The sequence below is a fragment of the Pseudophryne corroboree genome, chromosome 5 (genome assembly GCF_028390025.1).
Source record: "Pseudophryne corroboree isolate aPseCor3 chromosome 5, aPseCor3.hap2, whole genome shotgun sequence".
Classification (NCBI taxonomy): Eukaryota; Metazoa; Chordata; class Amphibia; order Anura; family Myobatrachidae; genus Pseudophryne; species Pseudophryne corroboree.
In genome coordinates this window covers 255126594-255146717 of record NC_086448.1, presented here as the reverse complement: position 1 = coordinate 255146717, position 20124 = coordinate 255126594, and the positions used below count along the sequence as shown (strand labels likewise).

Sequence of the window (20124 nt, the reverse complement as noted above, 5' to 3'; positions counted from 1 at the left end):
TCCCCGATAATTGCCTGTATCGCATGATAACAGAGCTGGCATCGGGGCTAATAGGATAGCTCCCGGCGATCCTATTTGCAGCGATAAAGTAACAGGATACTGCCCTGGGAGCCCTATTCGCATAGTGATGATTATTTGGTTCAGCGCACATGTGCAGCACTCATTCCCTACGTGCATGGCCCGGGAAATGTATTCGCATCTCAGTGATGTGAACGCCTCTGCCTGACTGAAAGGCAGAGGCATTCACGGGGCAGTCAGGGGCGGCGACGCATCAGCATGGCTTCTGTAATGTGGGCGGGTCTGCGCCGCTTATGGGGCGGCCAAGTGACATCACACGTAGCTGCTGCGACAGGAAAGATGGCAATTGAATTGTGATTGCATCACTGGTGACATTTGCATGCTGGGTGGCCTTGCCCTGTGCTGGGCGGCCCCCTAGCATGCGATCTCAAGCAGTTACAGTTTTGCTAATTTAGCAAAACTGCAATTGATGCTGATTGAGGGCCATAAACTTGGTAAATTCTGGTTGACAGCATTTCTCATTACATGTACAGTATGGGAAATTAGATTAGGGTTCAATTAAGATTTAGTTTTAGGTCATGGAGATTTTTGTGAAATTAACTCCAAAAGCCTTTTAATTCAATTCAGTGAAACTAAAATAATGTGAAAAAGGTTTTAAAATACTTGTTTTTACATTATTTTAGTAGACAAAAAGATTAATAAGCTCCATACACTAGGTGTGGGCCCAGGGGTGTATCTTCCTATTGGCCAGGATGGCACTTTCCAGGGGCGCCGGCCAATGGGGCTGGGGGAGGGCGCCACCCGGCAGTGCCACCCACGCCAGGGGGTAGAATGACATAGTAGTTCTCACTGAGTACATCCCTTAGCAGTGCTCATCCACTGCCGGACTCTCAGAAGCGTATTGCACTCTGACACTCTCTGTGACTGCAGTCACAATGACAGTGAATATAGCCGGGGAGCGGGGCACTTCCAGGTATGGGGAGGGGCGAAGCACCTCCTCTTCCTCATCCGCTCCCCATCTCATTGGTCCCACGCGGTCTGTCACCAAACACCAGCAACTACAATCAGCACCAGTCAGCAGTGCAGCATGAGCATACCTGTACATTTTCTGTGGTACCGTAGCTGCACTGCATGGTCTATCTTGGCAGTCTGGATCACAGCTTACAAAGAGCTCTGTATGGAGAGGTATCTAAACCAGTGACTGCCTGTCCAGCTGTGTTGAGACTATAACTCCCAGGACACCTTGTCAACTGGATTTGCTGGGACATGTATTGCCATCACACCTAGGGAGGGTTTTTTAACTGTATGTATGTGTGCATATATCCCCTCGATGTCCCTGCCTGCACCCTCCTTGTAATTCCCCCACAGTGTCCCTGCCCGCACCATCCCTGTAAATGCCCCCTCAGTAATCCTACTCATACACTCCTGTAATTCCCTCTCAGTGTCCCTGCCCGCACCCTTCCCATAATTCCCCCTCAGCATCCCTGCCCGCACCTTCCCCGTAATTCCCTCTCAGTGTCCCTACCCACACCCTAACCATAATTCCCCCTCAGTGTACCTGCCTGCACACTTCTTGTAATTCCCCTTCAGTCGCCCAGTCCGCACCCTCCTCGTAATTCCTTCTCAGTCTCCCTGCCTTCACCCTCCCTGTAATTCCATCTCAGTGTCCCTGCCCGCACCCTCCTCGTATTTCCTCCTCAGTGTCCCTGCCCGCACCCTTCCCATAATTCCCCCTCAGTATCCCTGCCCGCACCCTCCCCGTAATTCCCTCTCAGTGTCCCTACCCGCACCCTAACCATAATTCCCCCTCAGTGTACCTGCCTGCACACTTCTTGTAATTCCCCTTCAGTCTCCCTGTCCGCACCCTCCTATTAATTCCTCCTCAGTGCCCCTGCCTACACCCTCCCTGTAATTCCATCTCAGTGTCCCTGCCCGCACCCTCCTCGTATTTCCTCCTCAGTGTCCCTGCCTGCACCTTCCCCGTAATTCCATCTCAGTGTCCCTGCCTGCACACTCCTCGTAATTCCTCCGCAGTGTCCCCGCCTGCACCCTCCCTGTAATTCCTCCTCAGTGTCCCTGCCCGCACCCTCCTGTAATTCCCCCTCTGTCCCTGCCCACACCCTCCCTGTAATTGCCCCTCAGTGTCCCTGACCTCAGCCAGAGACACTGGCCCTCCACCTCATTGTCCCTACCCACACTCTCCCTGTAATTCTCCCTCAGTGTCCCTGACCTCAGCATATCTGTAACTCCCCCCTCTGTGTCCCTGGATGGGGGAGGTGGGGGGCGCCAGTTCCTTACATTGCCAGGGGCGCTCAGACCCCTAGATACACCCCTGTGTGGGCCATCCTGCAGCTTTGAGATTCTCTGTGAGCCTAAGAGACCACCTGAAGAAACTAGAAAGTTATAATTAAATAGTTGTGTGATAATTCTGAAAACAGACACTTTTTGCGGGGGTACCCACAACAAATATTTAGTGTCCTTAGGCTGGGTACACGCTTGGCGATGCACACCCAATATATCGTCCGATCCTGCATATCTGACATTATATCGTCTACAACGTCCAGTGTATATTCACTATATCATTAACAATGAGCACTCCCGCGAGTCATTAATGATGTACAATATCTTACGTTTTCACCTTGAAATCTAAAGATATTGGGGGTCATTCCGAGTTGAACACTAGCTGCCGTTGTTTGCAGCGCAGCAATCAGGCTAAAAATCTGCATTTCTGCGTATGCGTATGGGCCGCAATGCGCACGCGCATCATACGGGTACAAAGCCCGTTGTGGTTGTGCACAGGTTGTAGCGAAGTTTTCAGTCGCACTGCTGGCCGCAAGAAGATTGACAGGAAGGGGGTGTTTCTGGGTGTCAACTGACCGTTTTCAGGGAGTGTTTGTAAAAACGCAGGCATGTCTGAAAAAACGCAGGTGTGGCTGGGCGTTCGCTGGGCGGGTGTATGACATCAAATCCGGATACGAATAGGCTGAAGTGATCGCAAGCGCTGAGTAGGTTCAGAGCTACTCTGAAACTGCACAAACTTTTTTTGCAGAGCTCGGCTGCACAAGCGGTCGCACTTCTGCTAAGCTAAAATACACTCCCCAGTGGGCGGTGGCATAGCGTTTGCACGGCTGCTAAAACTAGCTAGCGAGCGATCAACTTAGAATGACCCCCATTGTACAAGACTGGATGTGGCCGGGTGCCGTCATCCAGTATAGAAAACGATATCGTTCAGTGAGTATGAACGATATCGTTTGCAGGGGGAAATCTTGCAAGATGTCACATCTGATGTGCCTCGACAAGTGTGTACCCAGCCTATAATGTACTATGGTGGGATTGCAACCATAATTTGCTGCGCATTCTGTAGATCGGCACCTATATGATAATGGCATCTCCAGATGGCATTAACTGATAGTAGCCTATGGGCTAATTCCAGTGGTCGAAGTGGGGCAGTATGCGGTGGTATGGCATACCACCACTTCTCCACCGTCCCGGAAGTTTTTTTTCTTAATAGCAGCAGCATGCAGGGGACCTGCGTTCCCTACAGGACTCTGCAGCAGACAGCGCTGGGGCAGTGTGTCTGTCCCCAGCGCTGGTGGACCGGCAGGACGTGGCGGCGGACAGCACTGGGATCAAGTGTCTGATCCCAGCGCCGATGAGGCTGCAGCGGCGGAGGCATTTAAAGATTGGCGCCATCTGTGAGCCAATCGCGGCTCACGGATCGGTGGCCAATCACCGGCGGCCACGGCGAGCCAATCAGCACCCGCAGCGTCATAGGCCTCGCCCCCGGCATCTGACGTCAGATGCCGCTGGGACGATGAGGAGAGGAGGCCGCGCGGAAGAGCGGCAAAAAGCTCCGGTGGCCGCAGAAGAGGCCAGAGGACGCACTCGAGGAGGAAGATGTCCTGCGGCAGAAAACAGAACAGTCGGCGCAGTCGGCCAGCGGCAGAAGCTGAGGACCGGAGAGGCCACCAGGGGTGGAAAGAAAAAGAGCTAATGAAGCTCCCCCCTGGTGCCTCTCCCACCAGGACAGGTAGGCCCTCGGTGAGGGCACCTGTCATCCCCAGCCCCCTCCCTAGACCATCAGGGTTCGGGCACTAGGCCCGTGGTCACAATCAGGCTTCAGGCCTGTGGCGCAGTATGCGGGCACTAGGCCCGTGGGGTCAATTCAGGCGTTAGGCCTGTCCCCATGTAGAGGGCATAAGGCCCTAGTTCAGAGTGGCCCTTTATTTAAATAAGGTGACCCTGGGCATTAGGCCCAGGTCACCCAACAGGCCCCATGTTAGGCGGGTGCTAGGCCTGTGGGTGAAGTCAGGCTTCTGGCCTGTGCACAGTTAGGGGGCGCTAGGCCCAGTTAATAAGTGCCCCCCCTCAGGTGAGTAAGGGTGATCTGGGCACAAGGCCCAGGTCACTCCAACCTGTTCCTGGAGCAATGTGCCTATAATCAATAGGGGATAGGTAGGGGTCTCACTCTCCCTGTCACTGCCGTCACTCTCTCTGTCACTGTCCCTGCTGTCACTCTCCCTCTTACTGTCCCTATGTCCAGGGCCGGAGCTTCCACTAGGCAGCTTTAGGCAGCTGCCTAGGGGAGCCGGAACCTGAAGGGGCGGCCTGCTACAGCTGCATGAAAAAGGTAGTGAGGTCCTACATCTCATAGCAGCCGCAATCCCCCTGGCACAATTTTCTACAGTAACCGCGACTGCCAAGCTCCTGTATTGCAGCATCCAACTCCACCTTGCACAGGCAGTAACTTTGGCAGCTCCTGGAGTCCTGGCAGGGGGTGACATGCGGTGCTGCTCTTCATTCCAGGCTCTTTCTCAGACTACTCAGTCCCAACTCCTCATCGCAGCCTGCAGGTAAGGTGGCTGCACAGTGCACTCTCTGCATTTAATAAGAAAAGAGGGGGAGAGCAGCAGTCTGGGGAGGGGAAAGGGGGGTGGGGGGTGGAGAAGAGCAGTTGGCATGCACACAGATGGTGGAGGGGATAGAACAGACGACATTTAAAAGTGTGTGTGTGTGTGGGGGGGGGGGGGCAGCAGGAGCCCACACAGACTGGGGAGAAGGGAGCAGCCATACAACAGACGGGGTGGGGGTGAGCGGCAGTATGCCTTTCTCCTGAAGGGCAGGTAGGGGGAAGGGGCAGTAGGCAGAAGTTTTGCCTAGGGTGCCAAGAGACCTTGCACCGGCCCTGCCTATGTCCCTGCTGTCACTCTCCCATAATTATGGATCATACCGAGTGTCATAATGTGAATTGTGGATCATACCGTGTGTCATAATGTGAAGTGTGGATCATGCCGTGTGACATAATGTGAATTGTGGATCATACCGTGTGTCATAATGTGAATTGTGGATCATACCGTGTGCTATAATGTGAATTTCGACTCTTTCAGTGTGCTATAATGTGAGTTTTGGCTTATTCAGTGTGCTATATTGTGAATTTCGGCTCATACTGTGTGCTATATTGTGAATTTCGGCTCGTACCGTGTGCTATAAGGTGAAAGGGGCACCAGTACTAGATAGTATAAGGGGTTCTACTACACTGGACACGCCCCCCTTTTGAGTGACCACGCCCCCTTTTCTGGAGCGCATAATTGCATCCTTAACTTTTCCATACCCCGACTTCAAAATTTCCACTTCGACCACTGGCTAATTCTCATTTTTCTCTTGGATAAGCAGATTATCAGCACTGTTCCAATCAAGATCACACCTGATGCCCACCACTCAGTCCCAATAAGGTGAATTGTGCTGCGCTGCTGACTGAGTAGCGGCTGCGTATGCGCAGATTAGAATGTAGTTAGGGGGTAATTCCAAGTTGATCGCAGCAGGAAATTTTTTAGCAGTTGGGCAAAACTATGTGCACTGCAGGGGGGGCAGATGTAACATGTGCAGAGAGAGTTATATTTGGGTGGGTTATTTTATTTCTGTGCAGGGTAAATACTGGCTGCTTTATTTTTACACTGCAAATTAGATTGCAGATTGAACACACCACACCCAAATCTATCTCTCTCTGCACAGGTTATATCTGCCTCCCCTGCAGTGCACATGGTTTTGCCCAATTGCTAACAGAATTCCTGCTGCGATCAACTTGGAATTACCCCCTTAGTGCGGGACAATACTGATACATTATCAGCCCCACCATTACGGTAGATGCTAGAATCAAGCCCACAATTACCCTGGAGTGTGGATTTCGCGTACGGGTCGATCACGTGTCTGTGCTGAACATCGATGCGGGCCTGTGATTGGCCATCCCTAGCGAGGCATGGAACGCTCAGCGACGTCACAGAGAGTAGGTTTATCTCTCCTCTTCCTAGCTCACACACATACACAATATAGAACGGACCGGCGGACAACGGCTAATATACCCGCTTAGCCTGGCAGTGTCACCCCGGGAGCTGCTGTGATGTGGAGCGGAGGGGGCGTCTCGGCTCATCCCTCCTCCCAGCAGCAGGCACCGGGACTATGGTCAGAGAGCAGGACGCTGCAGCTCTGGAACCGCTGGAAACAAAACCAAAAGTAGCCTGTGTGTCCGGAAGAGCAGCAGCCCCGCCCCGCCCGGTCACCGGCTCTGCCAGGCCGAGACACCGCAAGTGTAGAAGGAAGGGTCGGTTCCTGGCTCTGTCGTAGCGAGGGGGCACCAACTTTGTACTGTACTGATGAGTCCCGGAGAAGGAGGACAGGACATCGGCTGTGTCAGGCGGCTTCTGAGACCCGTCTGCTGCTGCTTCCCCCGGGCGTAGAGCAGCACAGTGTGTACAGTATATCTGTCTGTGGAGCCTCGGGCTCATCAACCGCACTCCTTGTAGGTAAGCCGGTCACTGAGGGTGCGACACGGGCTGATTAGAGCTGGTCACAGCAGTCAAGTGACCAAAAACAATAACACTGCTGTCCAAGTGTATCCCATCCCCCACATACATCATCGCTAATGGCTGTATCACTTATTAATAACTCACTGGATCAGTGCACAAAGCAACACTCATAACTGTACATATCTAGCTAGGTGAGGATGTGAATGCGGTCTGCTACTGACCATGGACAAAACCATTCCATGGACACATTTTCAATCGGTTAGTTTCCCAGCGGTCAGAATTACAGACACCGGAAACCTGTCTGTCAGAATCCTGACCACGGCCTGGAATCCCCACTCGGGGGCAGTGGTGTCGAGAGAGGGGGGAGAGGGTACAAATTACCTGGGCCCAGGTCTGATAGAGGGGCCCAGCCAGGCTCTCTACTACCCTGGCTGGAAGGCATGGGTGGTATTCATGTGACCGCCGGTCAGCTGACCGACAGTCACATGACCTCCTCCGTGAGCCCGACGGCTCACTATCCCGATGGTCGGCATGCCGACCAACAGGGACTATTTCCACTCGTGGGTGTCCATGACACCCATAGAGTGGGAATAGAACCCGTGGCGACCGCAGGTCGCCACCGAGCCCGCAGCGTGGCGAGCGCAGCGAGCCCGCAAGGGGTTTGCTGCACTCGCTCCTCCCCGCCGGGATCCTGGCGTCGGTAAGGTGACCGACGGTCAGGAGACCGCCGGTCACCAGTACTACACCCGAAGGCATAACATGCTCCTGTGAGTGGGTGCTTCTGATGTGCTAGATACCCCCCCCCCCCCCCCCCCCACAGAGGAGTGACTATGCCCTCAGCATGCTGTGGTCACATCCCCTCCAGTGGGGGCAGGGGGACCCAGGAAGTTGTACCGGGGCCTTAATTTTCTCTTGGCAGCCCTGCTCAGGGGGGTGGTCTACACCACCCCCGAAAAGGGAATAAGTTTTGCTCGCCACTGGGCCCGATCAATGATAGACTGTAGTTGATTCATCTCTATGCCACCACTTTTCCCACCTCCACCTATACCAACACCACCATCACTCTTCATCTTTACTTACAGTGGTTCTCAAACTGTGTGCCTAAGTACCCTGGGGAGCCTCAGGACACTTGTAGGGGGACTAATTCAAATTCTTTATGGTCAATGTAATAGGCAAAACCAATGCTGGTGGCTACCAATCGAAATACATGGTCAAACAGAAGCAAATCTTGTCCCTCACCACACAATTAAACCCAAGGTTGACATATAAACACAATTTATTAGATTTAATATTTCTTAATACATTTTTTCAATAAGAAACTTAGATGCCATAAAAAAAAAAAACAACCTGATACTCTAGTGCTCCGTGATTCAAAAACGTTTGGAAACTACTGACTTGCACCCAGGGCCGGTTCGAGTCCTTTTTGCGCCCCGGGCGGGACATGGGCGTTGCTTCATACAGGGGGCATGGTCAGTTACGCCCCCTGTACAGTAGCAGCGCTGCTGAAATGCTGAGCGGTGCACGATAACGTCATCACGCACCGCACAGCATAGGTCCTCTCCACGAAGGGAAACTAGACGCGTAGCGTCTAGTTCCCTTCACAGGGGGACACAGAGGGCAGCGGAGGGCACAGCAGTAGCGGATCTTGCCATGGTGCGGCGCCCTCCGGAAGGCAGAGCCCCGAGCAAAAGTCCTGCTTGCCCGTGGCAATATCCGCTATTGCTTGCACCACCTTCCCAGCTACACCTTACTTCCACCACCACTTTCCCAACTCCATCCTAAACCACCTCCCTTCCAAGCTCCTCCTTTACTTCCACCACCCCTTTGCCAGCTCCACCTTTACTTCCACCACCTCCCTTCCCAGCTCCACATTTACTTAAACCACCTCCCTTTCCCAGCTCCACCTTTTTTTTTTTTTTTTAAATAATTTGCTCCAGGTATGTTATGTGCACAGTGATTTACGGTGTATTACTTTCACTATATGTTACTTTCCTTATAAACCAACTTTATTATATTGCCATTTTTGGCCCGTGCTTTAAGTAGGTGGTATGAGGAGGAAGCAGTTTAGATGACAATTTCATAATCTGAGCTGAAGCATTTCAGAAGTTTCCCAGCTGATTAACTTAATAATTTTCAGAGTAGTTATGAGTCACTGTAGTTCTGCAAATGTTTGTCATGTAGCCTCACATCTACATTGATGGCTGTGAAAAAATTGTTACAATTGTCTACCAAGGTCTTGTCCATTATGTACTGGTTTATGAAGCATTATGTTGTACCAGTACCTCCTGTGTGCTTGTGTGTGTGTGTCAATTTTTTTTTTCAATATAAAGTTTCCTGTTACTAGAATATTTTAGATTTGTCACTTTCCAGTATTGCCTTATGGATAGTGCTCACTGCTACAGGTTTGTTGAATGCGTACTTTTAGAATAATTCAGGGGCTTGTCTGTTCTTGTATGTGTCAAACATAATTCATCACTGCTGGAAAATAATTAGAGCACGTTGCTAATTTGGAGTGATACTTTAATCTGACAAAAGACCTTAGTGCCTTGGAAGTTTGCAGGAACAGCACAAAAATTGAAGTTGCCACTCTTGTAGGCCCTACACACTGGTCGATCTGACTGAAAGATATGAACGATCTCAGTCATTAATGAACGAGATACCGTTCATATCTTTCAGTATGGAGTCACAAGCGATGAATGATGCACGGCCCCGCGCTCGTCCATATTTGTCTGCACTTCTATGGAGCCGGGTGATGGGGGGGGGAGTGAAGGAACTTCACTGCCCCCCCGCCGCCGGGTCGGCCGTATCCGCCGTCGGGCAGCTCGGCGGCGGGCCGTTAAATGTGTAGGGTCCATTAGACTGGGTACACACATTGCGATATATCGTTCGTTTGATTGACAAGTGATATATCGCTAGCGGATTGGCGAGTACATACAGCCAGTATGTCTGTGAACGACATAGTTTACACAATTATCCATGTCGTCCCTGCAGCACAGCCAATGCAGATATATCGGTGCACGTGTGTACAGGCGGTCACAGGAACTGCCGACAATGACATCACAAGGTGGGCAGGCAGATTTTAAATGTCCACCCATTTGTGATGGCCAGACATATCGTGCATCCGATTAGGTAAGCTATTCACACTTGCTAATCAGCCGCTCTGTCGTTAAATCATATACTCAGCCTTGCTGTAATTTTCCTTGTTTTACTATTTTTTGTTGTTGTTGTTCTCCATAACTCTGCAACATTTGAGACAGCTAGTTTTGCAATATATTTGGATTACATATATAAAATATTGACAAATTAAAGGATCACATTTATAATCTGTCATGAATATACAGTGAGAACTATACATGTTAATTGTAGTTAATTCAAAGGTCTGTTCTGGCTAGGTACAGTAAAGTATTACCGCATAACACAACAGATACAGTCCATAATTTCTCAGTGTTTGTGGCAATTGAAAGCTGACTTACTTTTTACCGTACACAGAAACCTTTGCACAAGTCGTTTCACAGACACTTAAGTTTATTAACTTCATAATGTCTGTTTTGATATCGTATATAATGATTTAGTTATCTGTCTGGAATCCAACAAATTAACTTCAAGGCAAAATATAATTCTTGTAAAACAAATTTACTTGGGTTGCAAAAACAGTTGTTTTGGGTTAATGGTATACAATGATCTCAGGGAAGAGATGCAAGAGCATTCTAGAGCAAAATGTTTGGCCATCTGTCCGACAACTACATTTTGTCTGAAATTCGATCATTAAATAAGGCAAAGGTCCTATACATACCAACAAATCTACAGCTGTATAGCTGAAAAAGATGAAAGCCAAGGTATACAAATGGCAAACTACTGCTACAACTAGATGTAGTTAATATACCGGCTGTCGGGATCCCGGCGTTCAGGATCCTGACGCCGGAATCACGACAGTGGGTAAAATGATGGTGGTCGGACTAGCGACTACTCTCCGGTATTCCTACTTGGGTGGTGTGTCCATGCCACCACCCAAGGGAGAATAGAACAAACCACCTCACTTGAAGCGTGGTGAGTGCACTCACTGCGGGTATTGCGGCTGGCGGTATGCCACTGTTGGAATACTGACAGCCGGGATATCATACTGAACCCATGCTCCATTTACGATACCTCCGGGCTCACAGATTTTAGTTTGCAGCTCCAGGGATGCCTGCCAAAATCTAGGATCATGGGTCGAAACTGTCCCGTGAGGGTGACGAGTTGTAGTGCCGTTGAAGGCATTTTCACACTGCTACTGTACAATGGCAGTCTAAAGGGGGGTACTCACGGAGCGATATTCTAAGCAATCTGACTAGAATTTCAGCATTATCGCTCCGTGTGTACCCCCTACAGCGATAGCGATGCGCAGCCCCGCGCATCGCTATCGCTGCTGCTACATTGGTCTGCCGTGCAGGCCAATCTAGCGGGTCGCTCACTTCACCTGCTGGGTGAAGTGAGCAGCCCCCCCCCCCTCCCTCCGCACGCTCAGCACAGATCGCTCTGTGCTGAGCGGCGGGAGAGATGTGTGCTGAGCAGTTCGCTCAGCACACATCTCTCCTGCATCGGCCCGTCTATATGGGCCTTAACCCCTAAGAGCAGATTATCTGGAATTTAAACCGTAACTGGATCATTGGTTTCTTATTTGCATTCTATATAACAGTAAAGGTTCCATCTGTATGTTTTATCTTCCAAAGTACAACTGCTGCTGGGACATCAAGGGTATATTCAATTGTTTGAAAAGTCACTTGGGTGTCTGGTTTTTCCTGTCTATTAGTAAACAAACAGACACCCAACTGACTTTTCAAACAATTGAATACCCCCCAAGACTGAATTGAATGGATTTATCTTTCAAAGCAGAGATCTTCAAGATGTTGGTCTGCCCATTTTTTTTTCCACATTCACAGCCTGAAAGTAGAGCAGGAGATTGAGGATAAGCTGTATGAGAACAGAATTTGGCAAAAATCCATCATTTTCAGACTTTATTTACTAAACCAAAGTCACTTGGTAGTAGGTAACTGCTTTGGTTTCTGACACACTCTGCTTTTTGATAGAAATGACTCCAATTTAGCTATACAATGAGGACTAGACACTAGAGTTAAAACTTGATCTAGATTAGAAATAATACTTAAGTCCTGTCCCGAGGATAGTGATTTTAAACTTCTTGATCGTATCCACTTGCAGACATTTGACCAATGTATTAATCTGACACTTTTCTGATTGCAAGTGACATCCTACATCATTGCAGTGATGCATGATGTCTTAGCGCTGAGATGTACTATAAAGGGAGGTGTTATGTTAACGTATGCCTCATGCAACTTGTGTCCTGGCTGCATTGCATCAGCCTAGTGCTGATGCGTCACAGTACTGGTCCCAGTGGACGCACTGCACATAAGTGAGATCTCATTCTGGGCCAACTGTGCTTGCAAGCTGTGGCGGGACTAGTAAGTGACGCATAGCTCTATACTCTCTCTTTTTTTTGAGGGGCAGCCAACAAAAAGCTTAGCTTTTTGTTGTTTCATAAGTACTCCATAACACTTTGCTGCCATCGCTGGGTGTGACGGCGACATTATTTACACAAGACGAAGGTGTTGAAGATTTCACCATGGTTAGCTTTTTTAATACGTTTTAGAGATGCAGTAATAACCCCTTTTTGGTGAAGACTCAGGAAAAAGGAGTTATCAATGTGTAATATGTGTTCCCATAGAAATTGGCAAGATGCTTTCTGCTAAGGGGTACACTGGGCTCCACAGGCAATGCCATTGGGGTGTAGAGTAGGATCTTGATCCGAGGCACCAACAGGCTAAAAGCTTCGACTGTTCCCAGTATGCGTAGCGCCGCCTCCTCTATAACCCCGCCTCCGTGCACAGGAGCTCAGTTTTGTAGTTGGTGTGCCATGCAGTGCAGGCATACAGCAGGTGGGCTGCTCCAGCAGCCCTCAGAAGAGCTTTTTTAAGTGAAAAATGAAGACTTCAAGGGCTGCAGCAGAGACACTGTGAGTGTTAGATGTCAGTCAGACATCTCCTGCTGCATCTCCATCACCTCTCCCAGCGGCGCTGTATACTCCCGCGCCCTGGTTGCCGGGTACTTACAGCGGAGGCTCCAGTTTTCATCTGTCAGTCACACACCTCACCGCAGCTCTCCAGGATTGCGTGGCCGCACTCGGGGAGGAGGTAAGTGGGCCAGGCGGGACCCGCTGGAAATCGGTGGGAGGCGGTCCGCGCGCACTGGCGTGGACACTATGGTAGTACAGGGACTCAACTAGACCACCAGGACAAGGGCACAGGTCGGTTTTACTAAAAACAGTTTACTATAAAGCCCGAAGTACCCGGTGGTGAAGTCCAGCAAGGGGATAAGTATTTGACCTGTAGCCCCTCCCCCAGCCTCAGGGCGCCATTTAGAGTAAATGTTCCCGCCCTGGAGCTGCATATCTCTCACTCCCTGTCAGCGTTTGGGTTCCATTAGGACAAGCTGAGATGATCCTGGGACTGTTTGGGCAAATCCTCCTCTGTAAAGCCGCCTGCATGTCAACGCTGTGCATGTTACAGGACACTTAAGTATTGTCACAACTGAGGGCCTGAGCTGACGGGAGGCAGCCTCAGTTGTAGGGGCTGAGATGTACCGGAACCTGGGAGGTTGTATCAGACCCCTGGACATGTAAGTAACATGAAGAAGAACCGCCCGAAGGCGTGACCACGACAACTTGAATAAAAGTCAATGATGTTTATTTATGACAAACTCCATGCATCACAGTAGCAGTAAAAGAAACATAAAATCAGCAGAGAAATAATACAGTTCCTGGGTACTACAGGGTGGCAGGGGCCACAGAACTCTGGTAGTATGAGACAGTTCTTATTATCTGCGAGTTGGAAAGTCCTTACCAGGCCTGACTGTAGCAATGAAGAAAGCCCAGGATCGTACCAGCTGGTGTTCCAGGGAAAGCTGGACTGCTGTAAATAAAAATAGCTGCTGTGGGTTCTGGTTGGAACCAGACAGATGTTGGCACGGAGTGGATACTGGCTGGAACCAGTTAGATAATAAATGAAGCTTGAGAGCGATGCAATATAAATGAAATGTAGAGTTTGAGAGCGGAGAAATAATAATACCGGTGGAGAGTGGTAAACTGTAGAAAGGACACCGGCCCTTTAAGAGAAGCTGTACTCTGCTGGAAGCAGGTAATGTTGTAGCTGGAAACAGATGAATCCACAATGGATCGGAGAGTCAGGCTACACCGCAGGTGGAATGCTGGTGCGGGTCTCTATGGTGGAAGTCTTGAGACAGGAGCTGGAACCTGGAAGACAATCACAGGAGAGAGACAAACAGGAACTAGGTTTGACAACCAAAGCACTGACGCCTTCCTTGCTCAGGCACAGTGTATTTATACCTGCAGCAAGGAAGGGATTGGCTAGGCAATTATGCAGATTATCAATACTGAGAACAGATTGGTGGAAATGATCAGCAGACAGAATCCAAGATGGCTGCGCCCATGCAGACACTTGGAGGGAAGTTTGGTTTGTAATCCATGTGGTAATGAAAACAGTAATGGCGGCGCCGGCCACCGGAGACAGGAGGCGCCAAGCTGACAGGTGCACATCCAACCACGCGGACACAGCGGAGGCCGCGGCTGACGTAATCGCCACTCAGACACTCTGCATGCAGAAGCTCAGAGACGGCGGCGGAGGCCGCGGGAGACGCCATGCCAGGTGTAATATGGCGTTTACTGTGACCGCATCTCAGAGTGACAGGAGAGGATACAGGAATGTAAACATCAGGATAACAGATGGGATCCGGTCCTGGAGCGCTGAGCCAACCTTAGGAGGCATCTGATGGGTAAGAAATGGCGTCCAGATACCCGGATCGTGACAGCACCCCCCCCCCTTTAGGAGTGGCCCCAGGACACTTCTTTGGCTTTTGAGGAAACTTGGAATGGAATCTCCGGACCAAGGCAGGAGCATGGACATCAGAAGCATTGGTCCATGAACGTTCCTCAGGGCCATAACCCTTCCAGTCAATAAGATATTGTAGTTGACCGTAACGGTGACGTGAGTCCAGGATCTTGGCTACTTCATACTCAACGCCTCGTTGAGTTTGGACTTTCGGAGTTGGAGGAAGTGAGGAATGAAACCGATTCAAGATCAGCGGTTTCAACAGGGAAACATGGAATGTCCTGGGTATTTTTAAGAAGGGAGGCAACTGGAGTCTGTAAGCAACAGGATTGATGATTTGTTCAATCTTGAAAGGACCGATATAGCGAGGTGCAAACTTCATACTGGGAACTCTTAACCTCAAATTCTTCGTGGATAACCATACCCGATCACCCACCTTGAGAGCAGGAACTGCTCGACGCTTCTTATCCGCAAACTTCTAGTACCTGAACGATGCCTTGAGTAGAGCTGATCGTACGCTCTTCCAGATATTGGCAAACTGATGCAAGGTGATATCCACTGCGGGAACAGAAGTTGCTGGAAGCGGTTGGAACTCGGGGACTTTAGGGTGGAATCCAAAGTTAGTGAAGAATGGTGTTGAAGCAGATGAAGAATGATACTGGTTGTTATGACAGAACTCGGCCCAGGGAAGTAATTGAACCCAGTCATCTTGAGAGGAGGACACATAGATGCGGAGGAAGGCCTCCAAGTCCTGATTCACCCTCTCGGTTTGACCATTGGTCTGAGGATGGTAAGCCGTGGAAAACTTTAGCTTGACTTGGAGGACTTGACATAAACTTCGCCAGAATTTGGCTGTGAATTGAACTCCTCGATCTGAGATAATTTCTTCAGGAAGACCGTGGAGTCGGAAGATCTCTTGTATGAATACTTGAGCCAACTTGGAAGCTGACGGAAGACCGGTGAGAGGAATGAAGTGTGCCATCTTGGTGAACCGGTCAACTACCACCCAGATGGTATTGAACTTGTTGCACATGGGTAAATCTGTAATAAAATCTATCGACAAATGGGTCCAAGGTCGACGGGAAACAGATAGTGGAACCAGTTGCCCCGCAGGCGACTGGCGGGATACCTTATGTTGAGCACACTTTGGGCAAGATGCAATAAACTCCAAGACGTCCTTTTTCAGAGTTGGCCACCAATAGGACCTAGAGATAAACTCCAGGGTTTTTTGGATACCTGTATGTCCGGCAAAACGGGAAGCATGGGCCCAATGCATGAGCTTCTTCCTTAGCATCGGTTTCACAAAACTTTTCCCTGATGGGGGCGTAGAGTCCATCCCTACCGTGGAGAATGCCAACGGATTTATAATAGGATGCTTGTCTGAAGACTCTGACTCATTTTCTTGCTCCCATGAGCGGGAAAGGGCATCGGCCTTGCGATTCTGAGAGCCCGGACAGAACTGGAGTTTAAAGTCGAACCTGGAAAAGAAAAGTGCCCATCTGGCCTGACGAGGGTTGAGACATTGTGCGCCTTTCAGATATAAAAGGTTCTTGTGGTCTGTAAGTATGGTGATTGAATGAGAAGCTCCCTCCAACAGATACCTCCACTCTTCTAGAGCGAGCTTGATGGCTAGCAACTCCTGGTCGCCAATGGCATAGTTGCGCTCAGCTGGGGAGAACTTCTGGGAGAAGAAACTGCAAGGGTGTAAATGGCCATCTTTCGCCCTCTGAGATAACACCACTCCAACGGAGGAGGCATCCACCTCTAAGATGAAAGGAGAGTCGATGTCAGGCTGTTTCAGAACAGGCGCAGAGATGAACCTTTGTTTTAAAAGATGAAATGCTTGCATGGCTTCTTCAGACCACTTGGACGGGTTAGCACCCTTCTTAGTGAAAGCAGTAATAGGCGCCACAATGGTGGAAAAGTCTCGTATAAACTTTCGGTAATAGTTGGCGAACCCCAAGAACCTCTGGACCCCTTTGAGGGTTAAGGGTACCGGCCAATTTTGAATTGCTTGTAGTTTCTCAGGATCCATCTCTAGTCCGGAACCGGACACAATGTACCCTAGAAACGGAATGGACTTGACTTCAAAGACGCATTTCTCTAATTTACAATAGAGATGATTGACACGGAGACGGGACAGAACCTCTTTAACCCAAAAACGATGTTCCTCTAAATCGTTGGCAAAAATGAGGATATCGTCTAGATAGACCACGACATGACGGTATAGAATGTCTCTGAAGATCTCATTGACAAAATGCTGGAAGACAGCTGGAGCATTGCTCAATCCGAAGGGCATGACGAGGTACTCATAATGTCCGTCACGGGTGTTAAAGGCGGTCTTCCACTCGTCACCCTCACGGATCCGGATGAGATTGTACGCACCTCTCAAGTCCAGCTTTGTAAAGATGGTAGCTCCGCTAACTCTGTCAAAGAGCTCAGTAATCAGGGGTAAAGGATAACGGTTCTTGATGGTAATGTCGTTCAAACCTCTGTAGTCGATGCACGGCCGCAGACCACCATCTTTCTTCTTTACAAAAAAGAAGCCTGCGCCGGCTGGAGAAGAAGAAGGTCGAATGAACCCCTTTGCTAGGTTCTCTTTAATGTATTCCTCCATAGAATGCGTCTCAGGCAGAGACAACGGATAAGTTCGGCCTCGAAGTGGAACCTTCCCTGGAACGAGATCAATCGGGCAGTCCCATTCTCTATGAGGAGGAAGGATATCAGCAGAAGCTTTACTGAACACATCCGTGAAATCTTGATATGGAGGAGGTGGAACATCAGACGACCTGGGGGAGGAAGAACAGACAGGCAATACTTTAAACAAACATGTCTCAGCACAGGAGGAACCCCATGCCAGGATTTGCGTAGTCGTCCAATCAATTGTAGGATTGTGAAGACGGAGCCATGGAAGGCCCAGGACCACAGGATGTGTGGCTCTTGGAATCACTAAAAAAGAAATAAGTTCGGAATGAAGAACTCCCACTCTCAGACGAACTGGTAGAGTCCTTAAAGAAATAACTGCATCAAAAATTTTGCTGCCATCCACGGCAGTTAAAGAAATGGACGAAGGAAGTCTCTCGGTGGGTAGGGACCACCGTTTAACATAGGCTTCGGTAATATAGTTCCCAGCTGCTCCGGAATCAAGGAGGGCAATGACGTTCCGATAACGTTGAGCAACTTGAAGCGAGACTGGGAGATTACAATCTTGAGGAGATGGAGAGGAGATCATTACTCCTAGCCGGCCCTCTCCTTGGCGAGCTAGGATTTGGAGTTTCCCGGACGTTTGGGACAGGCATTAATGGTGTGAGACGGAGCTGCACAATAAAGACAGAGCGACTCGGAGAGACGTCTTCGGCGCTCAGCAGGAGTTAAACGGGAACGACCAATTTGCATGGGCTCATCTTTAGTTGGTGACAGTTGGCGAGGAGGAGGAGCAGAAGATTTTGGAGCAGATGATCTTCCACGCTCAGTTGCTCTCTCTCTGAAACGTAAATCAACTTTCGTGCAGAGTGAGATTAGCTCATCTAACTTAGAGGGTAAGTCTCTGGTAGCTAACTCATCTTTAATACGCTCAGATAAGCCATGCCAGAATGCAGCATACAGGGCCTCGTCGTTCCATGCCAGTTCGGATGCCAGGATCTGGAACTGTATCAGATATTGTCCTACAGTACGTGACCCCTGGCGTAAACGGAGAATCTCGGATGAAGCTGAGGTTACCCGGCCTGGCTCGTCGAAGATGCGCCTGAATGTTGACACGAATGCAGTGTAAGAAGATAGCAGGGTGTCGGACCTCTCCCATAACGGTGATGCCCAATCAAGGGCTGAGCCACTGAGAAGAGAAATAATGTAGGCAATTTTTGTACGGTTACTGGGAAAATTGCCAGGTTGTAGCTCAAACTGAATCTCACACTGGTTGAGAAATCCCCTGCAGAATCTTGGAGATCCGTCAAATTTTGCTGGCGTTGGAAGATGAAGACGTGGAGCAGAAATGGGTAAGGTTGGTGGGGTTATAGCTGGAGTCACTGTGGTTGACGCACCAGAAGCGCCTGATCCACGGAGAGTTGTCTGAATCCCATCCAGCCGAGTAGAGAGATCCTGGAGACAGCGGATGATGTGGCCCTGTGCAGCCTCCTGATGTTCTAGTCGGGCTGCCAGTTCTTGCATCGGCCTGGCCGCTTGATCCTGGTCTCCGGCTGGATTCATTAGGTCAGTGCTTACTGTCACAACTGAGGGCCTGAGCTGACGGGAGGCAGCCTCAGTTGTAGGGGCTGAGATGTACCGGAACCTGGGAGGTTGTATCAGACCCCTGGACATGTAAGTAACATGAAGAAGAACCGCCCGAAGGCGTGACCACGACAACTTGAATAAAAGTCAATGATGTTTATTTATGACAAACTCCATGCATCACAGTAGCAGTAAAAGAAACATAAAATCAGCAGAGAAATAATACAGTTCCTGGGTACTACAGGGTGGCAGGGGCCACAGAGCTCTGGTAGTATGAGACAGTTCTTATTATCTGCGAGTTGGAAAGTCCTTACCAGGCCTGACTGTAGCAATGAAGAAAGCCCAGGATCGTACCAGCTGGTGTTCCAGGGAAAGCTGGACTGCTGTAAATAAAAATAGCTGCTGTGGGTTCTGGTTGGAACCAGACAGATGTTGGCACGGAGTGGATACTGGCTGGAACCAGTTGGATAATAAATTAAGCTTGAGAGCGATGCAATATAAATGAAATGTAGAGTTTGAGAGCGGAGAAATAATAATACCGGTGGAGAGTGGTAAACTGTAGAAAGGACACCGGCCCTTTAAGAGAAGCTGTACTCTGCTGGAAGCAGGTAATGTTGTTGCTGGAAACAGATGAATCCACAATGGATCGGAGAGTCAGGCTACACCGCAGGTGGAATGCTGGTGCGGGTCTCTATGGTGGAAGTCTTGAGACAGGAGCTGGAACCTGGAAGACAATCACAGGAGAGAGACAAACAGGAACTAGGTTTGACAACCAAAGCACTGACGCCTTCCTTGCTCAGGCACAGTGTATTTATACCTGCAGCAAGGAAGGGATTGGCTAGGCAATTATGCAGATTATCAATACTGAGAACAGATTGGTGGAAATGATCAGCTGACAGAATCCAAGATGGCTGCGCCCATGCAGACACTTGGAGGGAAGTTTGGTTTGTAATCCATGTGGTAATGAAAACAGTAATGGCGGCGCCGGCCACCGGAGACAGGAGGCGCCAAGCTGACAGGTGCACATCCAACCACGCGGACACAGCGGAGGCTGCGGCTGACGTAATCGCCACTCAGACACTCTGCATGCAGAAGCTCAGAGATGGCGGCGGAGGCCGCTGGAGACGCCATGCCAGGTGTAATATGGCTTTTACTGTGACCGCGTCTCAGAGTGACAA

The 20124-nt window shown here is 49.8% G+C and overlaps 1 protein-coding gene across 1 annotated transcript in view; it reads left to right on the top strand.

Moving 5' to 3' along the window:
* Positions 1–6308: 6308 nt before the first annotated feature.
* Positions 6309–20124, top strand: part of AZI2 (5-azacytidine induced 2) — a 197451-nt gene continuing 183635 nt past the window's right edge. Inside the window, exon 1 of the mRNA XM_063922274.1 lies at positions 6309–6818. The gene's annotated coding sequence lies outside the window, so the exon portion shown is untranslated. The remainder of the gene's footprint in view (positions 6819–20124) is intronic.